The 13,358-nt window shown below is 48.3% G+C and overlaps 1 protein-coding gene across 3 annotated transcripts in view; it reads right to left on the bottom strand.

Annotated features, from left to right (window-relative positions):
* Positions 1–13,358, bottom strand: part of DAB1 (DAB adaptor protein 1) — an 862,015-nt gene that overhangs the window by 62,613 nt on the left and 786,044 nt on the right. The window lies entirely within an intron of this gene.

Genomic DNA, 13,358 nt, shown 5'->3' with positions numbered 1-13,358 from the left:
CCGATCACGCAGATTGGAGTGACATATCTGGTATATCGTCTAGTTTGAACCCATAACCAATGATTGTGGCTGAGATAACGGAGTGTGGCAGGTATAATTGAGTGTGGCAGGGATAACTGAGTGTGGCAGGGATAACTCTGAGTGTGGCAGGGATAACCAGGTGTGGCAGGGATATCTGAGTGTGCTAGGGATAAATCTGAGTATGGTAGCAGGGGATCACTGAGTGTAGCAGGGATAACCGAGTGTGGCAGGGATAACCGAGTGTGGCAGGGATAACTAAGTGTGGCAGGGATAACTGAGTGTGGCAGGGATAACTGAGTGTTGTACGGATAACTAAGTTTGGCAGGTATAACTCAGTGTGGCAGGTATAACTGAGTGAGGTAGGGATAAGTGAGTATGGCAGGGATAACTAAGTGAGGCAGGGATAACCAAGTGTGGCAGGGATAACCGAGTGAGGAAGGGATAACCAAGTGTGGCAAGGATAACCGAGTGAGGCAGGGATAACCAAGTGTGGCAGGGATAACTGAGTGTTATACGGGTAACTAAGTGTGGCAGGTATAACTCAGTGTGGCAGGTATAACTGAGTGTGGTAGGGATAACTGAGTGTGGTAGGAATAACTGAGTGTGGAAGGTATAATTAAGTGTGGCCGGGATTACTGAGTGTGGCAGGGATAACTGAGTGAGATAGGGATAACTGAGTGAGGTAGGGATAACTGAGTATGGCAGGGATAACTAAGTGAGGCAGGGATAACCAAGTGTGGCAGGGATAACCGAGTGAGGCAGGGATAACCAAGTGTGGCAGGGATAACCAAGTGTGGCAGGGTTAACTGAGTGAGGTAGGGATAACTAAGTGTGGCAGGGATAACCGAGTGTGGCAGGGATAACCGAGTGAGGCAGAGATAACCGAGTGTGGCAGGGATAACCGAGTGAGGTAGGGATAACTGAGTGAGGCAGGGATAACTGAGTGTGGTAGGGATACCTGAGTGTGGTAGGAATACCTGAGTGTGGCAGGGATAACTGAGTGTGTAGAAATGAGTTTGGTGCTGGTTTTAAAAATAGGGGGAACCCCACACTCCCCCCCCCTCCCTATTTTTAAAACCAGGACTGGCTCTGGGAGTCCAGTGCTGGTTTCTAAAAAAAAGGGGGAAACCCTACTTGTTTTTCCCCCCGTATTTTAGGAACCAGGAATGGGTAATTTTACTGAAACAAAATGTTTTTCAATGTCAGAAAAAATTGCTGATGGGATAACTATGTTGCAGGTATAACTGAGTGTGGGAGGTATTACTGAGTGTGGCAGGTATATCTGAGTGTGGGAGGTATTACTGAGTGTGGCAGGTATAACTGAGTATGGCAGATATAACTGAGTGTGGGAGGTATTACTGAGGGTGGCACGTATTACTGAGTGTGGCAGGGATAACCGAGTGTGGCAGGTATAACCAAGCATGCACAGCGGGCCGGCCCAGGAGGACGGAGGAGCGGACGGCGGCGGTAGCAGGAACGGGGATTCAGGTAAGTGGGGTTTTTTTTACGTTTGTGTCTTTGTCTGCACTACTGGGGGCACTGTATAGGGGGGGACTACTACTGGGGGCACTGCATCGGGGGGGACCACTACTGGGGGCACTGCATCGGGGGACCACTACTGCAGGCACTGCATGGGGGGGGACTACTACTGGGGGCACTGCATAGGGGGGACTACTACTGGGGGCACTGCATAGGGGGGGGACTACTACTGGAGGCACTGCATCAGGGGGGACCACTACTGGGGGCACTACTGGGGGGAGGACTACTACTGGGGGCACTGCATCGGGGGACTACTACTGGGGGCACTATATAAGGGGCACTGCATAGGGGGGACCACTACTGGGGGCACTATATAAGGGGCTTACTACTAGGGGCACTATGTAAGGGGCTTACTACTGGGGGCACAAGGGGCACTGCACAGGGGGATCACTACTGGGGGCACTGAATAGGGAGGACTACTACAGGGGGCACTGCATAGGGGGGATCAATACTGAGGGCCTGCATAAGGGGGACCACTACTGGAGGCACTGTGTAAGGGGCACTACTGGGGGTCTGCATAAGGGGCACTACTGGGGGCTTGCATAAGGGGGATCACTACTGGGGGTCTGCATAAGGGGGAACACTACTGGGGGCACTGTATAAGGGGCACTGCATAGGGGGAATCACTACTGGGGGTCTGCATAAGGGGGACCACTACTGGGGGCACTGTATAAGGGGCACTACTGGGGGCCTGCATAAGGGGGATCACTACTGGGGGGCTCATAAGGGGCACTGCATAGGGGGATCACTACTGGGGGCCTGCATAAGGGGGACCACTACAGGGGGAACTGTATAAGGGGCACTGTATAGGGGGGATCACTACTGGGGGCCTGCATAAGGGGGAACACTACTGGGGCCACTGTATAAGGGCACTACTGGGGGCCTGCATAAGGGGGACCACTCCTGGGGGCACTGTATAAGGGGCACTGCATAGGGGGGATCACTACTGGGGGCCTGAATAAGGGGGACCACTACTGGGGGCATTTTATAAGGAGAACTAATGGGGCACTGTGTAAGTGGGACCACTACTGGGGGTACTGTATAAGGGGCACTACTGGGAGCCTGCTTAAGAGGGACCACTACTGCGGACATTGCATACTGGGGGTACTGTATAAGGGGCACAACTGGAGCCTGCATAAGGGGGACCACTACTGGGGGTACTGTATAAGGGGCACTACTGGGGGCCTGCATAAGGGGGACCACTACTGGGTGGACTGTATAAGGGGCGGTGCATATGGAATGGAAAGGAATGTTCCCAGAGTGACAAGAAAGGGGTGTGTCATGTTGACACGCCCCATTTTTCGGTGACCACACCCCATGTGACACGTCCATTTTTCGGTGCACACACTTAGGGGGGGTGCTCCATTTTTCACTTTGCCCTGGGCTCCAACTACCCTAGTTACACCACTAGGTAATATACAAATGTTAGTTTCAGCCTTCCCCTTGTGCACTAGCGCGCCGGACACTGCAAGCCCTGAGACGCCCAGTTTTAACGCCTGTGGACTGAGCAACTCCGCCAGTGGTTATGAACACTCCACCATCGGTGCACTATCGTGCCCACCATTGACACTTGCACCTGCCTATGGCAGTTGAAGTGTCCCCTTCTGAAATTGCTCTAAACATGGCTTCTGCGGCTTTTTCTGCATTCACTTTAGGCCACCTCCCAGGAACGACCATGGTCTTGCACCACCAATTCTAATGCCAGCGTTCCCGTACGCAACAGCCCGTCTCTGCATACACTCAGGTAAACGCCTGCATCGTTGGGGTTTTCAGGACTTTGTGGGCATGCGCCGTAGCAAATAATCACTCGACTGCGCAGATATCGACACTGCGTCAGCTCTGAATCAGGCCCTTCATGTGGCAGTGATAATGTGGTAGTGATAATGTGGTAGCGATAATGTGGTAGTGATAATTGAGTGCAGTAGGAACAACTGAGTGTGGTAAGGATACCTCTAAGGCGCGCCCTGTGCCAGCCCTACCCCCTGAGAGCATGACGCCAATGTCGAAGGGTGTGCGGCCTCCAGCTCCGGGAAGTGCTGCACTGTCCTGAGGACGCTCCGAGCTGCTATACAGGCTGCAGGGTGTGTGTCTGCAGTGTCCAAACGTCTACAGCAGCACTACTGACTGCGCTAGCCAGATTCAGAGGCCGGGGGATAGCGATGGTGCCACCCCCAGGACCCTGTGCGATGGCTACGCCATACCTGCCGACTTTCTGGTTGCTCATTCCGGGAGAGAGCAGCCAGATCAGCAGGATGGGGGGGGAGGGGGCTGGGGCGTGGCTGGGACAAGGGGGAGTGGCCGGTGGGTGACAGGCACTTGTGGGCGATTGCGTCAGTTTGGCCCCATCCCCGCTACACAATGTCGATAATATAGGCATTGTGAAGCAGGGGGTGGGGCCAAAATGACGCGAATCGCCTTCCCGGCCCCCCTGCTGCGGGGGTTGTAGGGGTTATTGCGGGGCGATAGGAGGGGTGGGCGGCAGCCGGGAGGATTGCCTGCTTTCCCAGGAGGTCGTGAGCGGCACCCGATTTTCGGGAGGCTCCCGACCAAATCGGGAGGGTAGGCAAGTATGGGTTACGCTCGCACACCCCTAATTAAAGCCCTGCCTCTAAGTGTGATAGGGATTCCTCTGAGGGTGGTAAGAATAAATCTGAGCATAGTAGGGACTCTTTAACAGTAGTGTCACAGTATTCTACCAGTTGTATGAGCATTTTATCCACTGGGGAAACATCGTATTGGAACTTACAGTATGACTGATATTTAATTTTGTACTGAGTAACTCCGGTGTCTCTATTTCCCTGAGTATAGGCGCTGTGGGATTAAAATCAAGCCCATGAACGTTTCTTAATAATTCAAATAATAACCTCTGTAGCAGCCAGCCTGTTAGGATACATCACATTGCTGAGTGAACAATTACATTTTTTAAACATATTTCACAAGTGACACATTACCAGATAATTCATTCTTAAACGAATGAAAATACACTGCACATGACATGACTGGTACCAGAGATCGGCTCGGCACAGGCTCATCTCTCTTTGACGATGTGACACTAATATTTATGAATACGAAAAATCCACTTTTGACATATCATAGTTGATGTTTTAATGACGATGATGGACCACCATTACGACGGGTGGTTATAGTGTATTTGTAGTACATATTCTGAACCAAAAAGAAATATAGGGAAAAATATCTATTACGTCAGTTCAAGGACTGTCATGCTGGAGTCACATTTTTTTAACAAATGATCCATTGCATGCGTATAACCTCTCACACCTATTGTCTTCTGAAAAGGCCAGGACAGGACTATGCACAAAACAGGTTGAACAGGTCAAGGGAAACTAATTTATACCGTCCAAAAAAGGTTATGATACATTGTAATGAGGTTTCGCCAACCACATTGCCGAGAGTTGTAAAATGCGCCCTCAACACTTTAAAGGTTTGTTGTAGAAAATGATGTGAAAAAGAAAAAAAAAATCTCTAAGAAAGTACAATACACAAAGGAAACAAAATCCCTCGGTATATTCAAAGCTCCCCACAATATTCCTTCACAATAGAGTCTTTACAGAGTAACTCAGCAGAACCACAGTGACTGACAGTTTGATAGATTTGCTTAGAGGGAATCTGGATTGGTTTATTTATACACAGGGGCGGGGCCAGTAATGTCACAGCAGCTTAAATGACTGCAGTTCCAGTTTTTTGTATTATTTCAGATCAGGGCACTGTCCCAAATACACGGGACGAGCTTGAGCTGTTTTGAAGAGTGTGCGGGGGTAGGTGGTTTAGTAGTTAAGGTAAGTGGTTGTTGAAGACACTAATATCGTTTTTATTTGGAGTAACCAAATGCAAATGACCAAAATGCAATTAGATTGTCATCCGCTGGTACTGCTGCCAGCACTGCTGTCCCCCAACATAGCTAATGGTGAATTATATTTAAACATAAATACTTTAAACTTTTAAAGTAAAAAGTAACTTTGTAGTATAGCATACAAGTTACAGGCGAATATGGGAGGTGATTTGTGCCCCAAACGTTTCGTAATCTTAATTAGATCAGAAAATGCTGCACATCAGCAAACAGAATGCAAACTGCAAGCTCAGATAAACCGCTGCTGTAAAACCATCACATTTGGTTATTAATGTCTATGGACATAAAGTTATTATTTACTTGACTTAATTATTTTGTGCAATGTACAAGCTATAAAGATGTGTAAAGACGAGGTAAGAGTTTGTGTCTGGTGGCTGAATGGGTTCCTGGAAATCGGCAAATGCCAGAAGGGCTGATGGCCTCAGGGCCGGCTCGAGGAGGGCGGAAGTGCCCCTCGCCCTCCAAACCCAGCTCCGGATTCACTATGTGACGGGATTTAGGCAGTGATGGGCCGGTGCGCTGTGCTCGGCCGGGAAGAGACGGGGACGTGCCGTGAGGCAAGGCCCCCGTGACTCAAGACACGCCCCTTTGAAACAACCACGCCCCCTTCACGAGCGAGCGCACAGGGCAGACTGCCAGGGCTGATCTACAGCTCCAGAGCCGGCCCTAGGCATAGACAAACTAAGCAAATGCATAGGGCATTTGGAATTCCTAGGGGCATCCAAGCCCACCTAGTACCGGCGGAGGTTTGGGCCAGGCATGGTCGGGGCATCTGCTGCCAGCTGGGCAGAAACACTGGCAGCTGGTACTGCCATGGTGCAGTGTCCACAATCGCAGCTCAGCTGGCAGCTCCGATCGAGCCTGGCAACAGCAAAAAGTGAGCAGGCAGTAGCGAAACAGCCTGCGGCGGTTTGCGGGGACTAGGCACTTGGACAGTGGCTAGTGGTTAGAGCCGGGCCGGCTGTGGGCCGGCACACACCAGGATGGTGGCCGCTACCACGATCAGAATAAGCTTCTCTGCATGGGCAGAGGGGTGCTGTGCTAGGTGATGGGTGCTGTAATCTGTGCTGTGCTGGGAGAGGGGTGCTGTGCTAGATGATGGGTGCTGTAATCTGTGCTATGCTGGGAGAGGGGTGCTGTGCTAGGTGATGGGTGCTGTAATCTGTGCTGTGCTGGGAGAGGGGTGCTGAGCTAGGTGATGGGTGCTGTAATATGTGCTGTGCTGGGAGAGGGGTGCTGTGCTAGGTGATGGGTGCTGTAATCTGTGCTGTGCGAGGGGTGCTGTGCTAGGTGATGGGTGCTGTAATCTGTGCTGTGCTGGGAGAGGGGTGCTGTGCTGTGATCTGTGCTGGGAGAGGGGTTCTCTATTGGGAGAGGGGTGAGGGGTGCAGTGCTGGGTAATGGGTGCTGGGTGTGATCTGTGCTGGGAGTGGGGCGCTGGGACCACAGCACAATGGGGAAGGGGCCTCAGCACAGTGAGACCACACCCATTCCGTGAAGGTCACACCCCTTTTCAGGATCCCACAGGGGTAGGGGGCACCACCCAAAGTCTTGCCTAGGGCACTAATTTGGCTAGGGCCGGCTCTGTACAGCTCCAGTCCGTCCCAGCTCTCCACTGTCATTTTCTGCAAAATAATGTTTGTCAGGATTACTGATGGGGACAATATCTCCCCCATCATTACATAAATATCTTCTGCGCAAACTTTTACATATACTGTAACTTTGAGAAAGTTTTTAGTTGCTGTTTGTAGACTGTGGAAGCTCGACTGGTATTTCAATGTTAGCCTCCAATGCTAGACTCAACGAAATCTATTTACATCAATGTGTGGTAAAAAAAAATCAATCAGAAATAAGCTTTCATTGGTCAGGAGTGTCCCGGATGTTTAGGGAGAGTAGACACCCTATGGGGCACACCCGTACACCTAATAAAAACTAACGATGGAAGATTGGCTAATATGAAGTGGATGATTGGTTGTTAGAACATACAGTAAAAGGGGCCCTATTGTGGCGAAAGGTTTAATACCAGGGCAAAGATTTCATTGAGGCTGTGCCATACTGGCCTGGAGTGATATCAGTTAACTTGCAGCACTGACAGGCCAGATTTAAAAGGACAATAATACTTAGTGCAAAACAAGCCTGATTTTGCATTTACTATTATTGCCCTTTTAAATATGGCATTAAGGGGCAAATATAGGCCTCTTAATGTATTAAAAATGCTGTTTTCTAATAATATAATAATTTTCAATGCTTTGAGCTTGAAATCACCATCCTATGAAGGCGATAACATCACCGGGCCAGATCTAGTATAGCCATGATGCTTGAGAAATAGTCTTCTCCATCCAGAGGTTTATTTTACTGCCACCAGTTTTATCACCGTCATTACCGTGGCTAATACCAGCAGCTTTGATGAAATGGGTGAAGCGAAAATAAGCACATCATTGGGCTTTTCAAGCTGTTATAACTATTCCCCAATTTTATTAAATAAGCCCAGATATTGGTATCTATTTGCCTCTTACCAAATTCAGACAACCAGAATCCTGTAATGGGTGCTGCCACTTTTAGCGTTACGTGATCATGTGACTATGGCGGTGACCAGAGGTCGGGATGGTGCACCAGTCAGCAAAACACACCTGGCGAGATCAGTATAACATGCTTGCTCCAAGGTGATGGGGGTACTGTGAGCTTGGAACATATCACCGGGTAGGGAACAGCAGCCCAGGATGTAAAGCGTTACCTCGGCTGATATGGGCAGGAAATGTCAGATGTGACTTATGAGATAACTTTGTCAGAGCTGATTACATTGTGCTTGTACAACAGAACCTAATTAAGACACAGCTCTGACAAACGCCTTGATTTAATCTAACGATCCCCGTCTGCCACCACCGATCTACCAAAATAAATGTCAAAGGCTAAAAATGTACTTTGGAAATTATGCAGGGAAAATACAATCGTGAGTTATCTATTACTGTGACTGTGCTTTACGCATCCTGCAATGCACAACACGCATATGGATCAAAGTCTTCCCTAATTCATTGTAACATTGTATTATCCTGCTAAATTACCGCCGGGCAATAATTGACTCCATTATTAAAAAGTGATAATGGGAACGTGTCATCCTTTATCCGGCAGTCATTACAGCCCTGTTTATACAAATGTTTGTTCTGTGTTTCGCACCCATTAAATATGCACCTTTATGCTTGGAAAATGCGCTACAATTAAAATAATTAATTTATATGGAGTGTTTACGCAGTACGTGTAGCAAATGCATTGCTTGTATTTTTCTGAATGCCAATGTTACTTTGCTATTTTTCTTTTCATTGTTTAATATATGTATTTTAGGTCACACATAAATTGGTAAAACTTCACTGAAAGCTTTTGCGGATTTCACCTGTGTTTGTAGAATTTGGGTCTCGTTGCTTTGAAAAGACTGTGGGGGAGATGTACTAAGTCTTGGGGGTATATTTACTAAAGTGAGAGTTTTTAGAAATGGAGTTGTTGCCCATAGCAACCAATCAGAGTTTAGCTATTATGTTGTAGAAGGTGCTAGTTAAATGTTAAGTAGAATCTTATTGGTTGCTATGGGCAACATCTCCACTTCTAAAAACTCACTCACTCAATAACAACAAAGTAACATCTCATGTGGGTAGGGCTGATGGCCTCAGGGTCGGCTTGAGGAGGGCGAAAGTGCCCCCGTCCTCCACCCCTCGCCGCCGGACACATGATATTAGCTCAGGGGGAGGGAAGGGGTGGCGGCAGTGATGGGCCGGTTCGCTCTGCAAAGACAGGGAGAGACGGGCGCGTGCCAAAAGGCCGGGCACCCGTGAGTTGCAGCACGCCCCCTTGAAACTTAACCACGCCACCTTTGTAAGCACCCGGGCGAACTGCCAGGGCTGATCTACAACCCCAGTCCGTCCCTAAAGGTGGGTATGGGGTTATTCAATCATATACCACTGATTTTACATCAATTGGACTGCGCTCATAAATAGCTAAAAAAATAATAAATAATAATAATAATAGTAATAATAATAATAAATGTGTAATTAAACCTTGGTAGCACTGGTCTGAAAGACTGCAATACAACAAGGCTTCTCTCAAGAAATAACAAATTTATTAAAATATATGCCCCACTGACATAACATACCAAACAATACAATGTTGAATAATGAATATCAGAGTGACTGAATCACTAATCGATAAGTAATGGTAAATTTGTATTAAAATACCGCTAAGACAGGGGTGGGGAACCTTTTTTCTGCCGAGGGCCATATTGATATATAGAACATTATTCGTGGGCCCGGTGCAGGCCACGCCCCCTCGGTGTGATGTCACACGGGGGCGAGGGCAGAATCGCCGGTGATTACAGCAATGCCTGGAGCATCCTGAGGATGCTCCGGGGAGCTGTAAGGGCAGCGTTGTGACCGGCTGAGGCATCCTAAGGACGCTCCAGGTGGCACTGCTGCAGTGTGACATTCTAGGTACCCTGGTAGCCAGATGAGGCTAGCAGAAAAAAGCTCAGAGGGACAGACCACATGATTCTGGGAGCCTTATACGACCCCCGGGCCTGAGGTTCCCCATCCCTGCGCTAAGGGATGCACATATAATAGAAAGATGTCCACAGTCTTTTAATATTTCTTTGTAGATGTAGTGGTTCACTGTTAAATATAGAAAGTGCAGTGAATGTATTGCGCAGCCCGTGTATATATACAAGTTCTCTTACCAGTCTGCAGTATATTTAGAGTCCAAATAGGTGTAAGTGATGGTGTCTAGTGGCTATACCTAGCCTGATTGTGCACCTCAGTAACGACCAGACAGCATTCGGAGGAGGTGACAGTGCACTGCTCGCTGTATTGATCCTCCGTTGTTCTGGGAGACCAGGGTGCAGAAGTTGTAGCGGTCGCCACTCCACCTTTGTGAACGCCGCAACTAAGTTGCGTGCACAGGGCGGACTGCCAGGGCTGATCTACAGGCCCAGTCCATCCCTGCATGTGGGTATGGGGTTATTTAAACCAGTGGGTTCCACCTTCAGACATGTTTTTGTGCATTGTACTAGTATTACTTTAGCAATAAAATCGTAAGTATATTGCTGAAACTTGATATAAATTGAAATGAGGCTGCAGCTTTCACCTGTCCTAACACTCTGTTGTAACAATGTTGCTGCACTCTGCAAAACAGTTCTCTCTCTGTCTGTGCCGCATAGTTTATACTTAAATGTTTCAACCAGAAGACAGCAGAAAAAGAATGAATAACAATTTTACTGCTGGACCATAAGGTGAATTGGAATAAAACATTTGGCTTTAATGTAAGTCATATTTGTATGTGTACAAATAGCGGGGGAAACTTTGTACATATGATAAGTCTTCTTTGAATATATTTAGGAAAATGCAGACACAGAATCAATAACCTTCTGACATTTGAGAATTATGGAACATTTATTTTAAAACTATTATACAATTCCGCCCTCCAATCAGGTTTCAGTTACAAAATGTCTCTTCTTAAGAAAAGGTTAAGAAGAGGGTTACGGTATATTCATAATGCAGGAACCGCCAGGCGTGTGCTGGATAAAACACGTGTATGATTGATGCCTTCATTTACACATGATGATATGCAGTGAGACCCTGCTCTCTAGTAGAACAAAGCAATTATAGTATTGACCTTTGCTGAGCTGTCAGGGCTACAAGTCCAACAGCTCCTCGGAGATAGCGTACTTTGTCTATAGAGGGATTACTCTCGCTCTCTCCAGTCTTACTTACTTCTTCCACCGTTTATTGCCCCTAGCTAAAGATATTGGTGGGATTGTTAAGGCATACTGTACTTCCCAACTGTACCGACTTATGCAGAACAGTCCCGACTCCAGGGCTCGGTGCCGCCGCGTCAAGTTTGGTCAGCTTTGACCGGCTGATCGGAAGGTTGGGAGGCATGTCCTGTTCCCTGCCGAGCGCGCCTGCTACTGGGAGAAGTTTATAAAGGGTGGCTCAAGGAAGTAGTAGTCCCCAGTAGTCCTGAGAGAGGAGTGCATGCAATGCGATCATGGGTACTAATATGCGATTACTGAAAAATGGGCCCCTTAGTGAGGGGACAGGGCTGCATGTGACAGGGGCAGTAATATGATTTGAGGAGCCTGGGGAATGGAGGCAGCAGGAAGCCACAGACTCAGAGTTAGATAGTGGAAGGAGCAGGGTCCCCAGCAGCACAGAGTATATCAGGAGATGAGTGATGTGTCAGTGAGTACAGGGCTGCATGTGACAGGTGCAGTGACATGATGTGAGGAGGGGAATGGAGGCAGCAGGAAGCCACGGACTGTTATATAGTGGAAGGAGCAGGGTCCCCCAGCAGCACAGAGTATATCAGGAGTTGAGTGATGTGTTAGTGAGGACAGTGCTGCATGTGACAGTGACATGATGTGAGGAGGGGATTGGAGGCAGCAGGAAGCCACAGACTCAGAGTTAGATAGTGGAAGAAGCAGGGTCCCCAGCAGTACAGAGCATATCAGGAGTTGAGTGATGTGTTAGTGAGGACAGTGCTGCATGTGACAGTGACATGATGTGAGGAGGGGATTGGAGGCAGCAGGAAGCCACAGACTCAGAGTTAGATAGTGGAAGAAGCAGGGTCCCCAGCAGTACAGAGTATATCAGGAGTTGAGTGATGTGTTAGTGAGGACAGTGCTGCATGTGACAGTGACATGATGTGAGGAGGGGAATGGGGGCAGCAGGAAGCCACAGACTGAGAGTTATATAGTGGAAGGAGCAGGGTCCCCAGCAGCACAGAGTATATAAGGAGATGAGTGATGTGTTATTGAGGACAGGGCTGCATGTGACAGGCGGCAGTGACAGGATGCGAGGACCGGAATGGGGGCAGCAGGAAGCCACAGACTGACAGTTATATAGTGGAAGGAGCAGGGTCCCCAGCAGCACAGAGTATATAAGGAGATGAGTGATATGTTAGTGAGGACAGGGCTGCATGTGACAGGGGCAGTGACATGTGAGGAGAGGAAGGGAGGCAGCAGGAAGCCACAGGCTGATAGTTATATAGTGGAATGAGCAGGTCCTCAGCAGCACAGAGTACATCAGGAAGAGTGATGTGTTAGTGAGGACGTGCTGCATATGATAGGGGCAGTGACATCATGTGAGGAGGGGATTGGAGGCAGCAGGAAGCCACAGACTGAGAGTTATATAGTGGAAGGAGACGGGGACCCAGCAGCACAGAGTATAGCAGGAGATGAGTGATGTGTTAGTGAGGACAGAGCTGCATGTGACAGGGCAGTGACATGATGTGAGAAGGGGAGTGGAGGCAGCAGGAAGCCACAGTCTGAGAGTTATATAGTGGAAGGAGACGGGGACCCAGCAGCACAGAGTATAGCAGGAGATGAGTGATGTGTTAGTGAGGACAGGGCTGCATGTGACAGGAGCAGTGACAGGATGTGAGGAGGGGAATGGGGGCAGCAGGAAGCCACAGACTGACAGTTATACAATGGAAGGAGCAGTATCCCCAGCAGCACAGAGTATATCAGGGGATGAGTGATGTGTTAGTGAGGACAATGCTGCATATTATAGGGGGCAGTGACATGATGTGAGGAGGGGATTGAAGACAGCATGAAGCCACAGCCTGATAGTTATATAATAGTAGTAACAGGGTTGCAAACACAGGACAGTGATGTGAGTTTCTTATGACAATGAAACAAGGTTCAAACATCCAACTTTTTACATGTGCTAAAGTATATTTCAAGCATTGTTTCTCAAATTACCCATAAAATATCTTCATCCAGAGAACCAAGAATAACATATAACTTGTCTCTTAACCACATACAATACCTGTATTCCACATATGGAATTTAAACCTCAACTGCACACTCCTTATAGCATGCGCTGACATTCTGGTCTCAACATTTACAAAAGAAATCCTTACAGAAATGTTAGAACAGTATTAGCGGGAG

This window comes from Taudactylus pleione, unplaced genomic scaffold (assembly GCF_031769625.1).
Source record: "Taudactylus pleione unplaced genomic scaffold, aTauple2 ptg000442l, whole genome shotgun sequence".
NCBI classification, from domain to species: domain Eukaryota; kingdom Metazoa; phylum Chordata; class Amphibia; order Anura; family Myobatrachidae; genus Taudactylus; species Taudactylus pleione.
Note: the sequence above shows the minus strand (reverse complement) of the source record. Positions and strands in the feature narration are given on the sequence as shown.